Source organism: Octopus bimaculoides, chromosome 9 (genome assembly GCF_001194135.2).
Source record: "Octopus bimaculoides isolate UCB-OBI-ISO-001 chromosome 9, ASM119413v2, whole genome shotgun sequence".
Classification (NCBI taxonomy): domain Eukaryota; kingdom Metazoa; phylum Mollusca; class Cephalopoda; order Octopoda; family Octopodidae; genus Octopus; species Octopus bimaculoides.
Genome location: NC_068989.1, coordinates 2,114,591 through 2,115,699, shown reverse-complemented (window position 1 = coordinate 2,115,699; position 1,109 = coordinate 2,114,591).

The following is a 1,109-nucleotide window of genomic DNA, read 5'->3' as shown; positions in this document are numbered from 1 at the left end:
AGAGAGAGAGAGAGAGAGAGAGAGAGAGAGAGAGAGAGAGAGATAGAGAGAGAGAGAGCTCTGCTTCTGAGATACTGTCAACATTGAAATTCTTCTTTGGCAGTTTAGTTTTAAATCAGAAGCAATAATAACAAAATCAACGACTTACGCATCACTGGGAAGCATAAACAGCATCGCTCATTAAAACAGTTGTAAACAAAACGAAACCACACGAAAAATTATTTAAAAACACATATAGTCGCCAAATGATTTTTCAGGAACTGTGAATATCATAATAATTCTTTTAAAATGTCTGACATATTCTATTTCAAAAAGAAAAGCGTTTTTAAATTTATATAATAACCTGCTTTGTAGCAGTATAATATAGTAGTATATTGAAGTTATTTTATTTTGATTTTAGAATAATATAATAAACTGCTTTATATTCGAGCAGTGGGCGAACAGCGAGGAGAGAAAGATACCGTGGATGTTCAGACCAATGATGCTGGATATACTTCAGTTAGTTGATGTCTTATTTAACTTTTTTTATGCTGTTGTCAAATAAATATTTAGTTAAGACGCGTGGCATTTTTTTACAAACATGGTCTTGCTCATTTTTGTAACAGAAAAATTAAAAAGAAACTCTGTTTCATTCTGCCATTCCTAAATTTATTTTAGTAGAAGGGAGTTAAGAAATATCATTAGCAGAAGAGAGTTAAAAGATATCATTAGCAGACATTGGGTAAGTGTCGTTAGTAAGAAAACAATCTTTAGTCATCAGGAAAGATACACTGTAGTTACAGAATTATGCTTAGGTCGAATTAGGCAGTTGGTTATTTACCCACCGCATAAAACTGATTTAACATTGGTAAAAATACTTCAAATTTTGAGGTGAGGAGAACAAGTCGATTGCATTGACCCCAGTACCTGAGTGGTCACGCTGAATCTCTCTGAGAACTACGTTAAGAGCACGAGTGTCTGTGGAGTGCTCAGCTACTTGCAGGATGTTCCATGGATCGGGTGAACTAGAACCATGGTCGTCGAAAGCGACGGAGTTCTAGAGAGGGCAGTGGATAGAGTAAAGCATATCAAGACTGTCGTACTGAACTCCATCCGAGTAACAGCTGTTT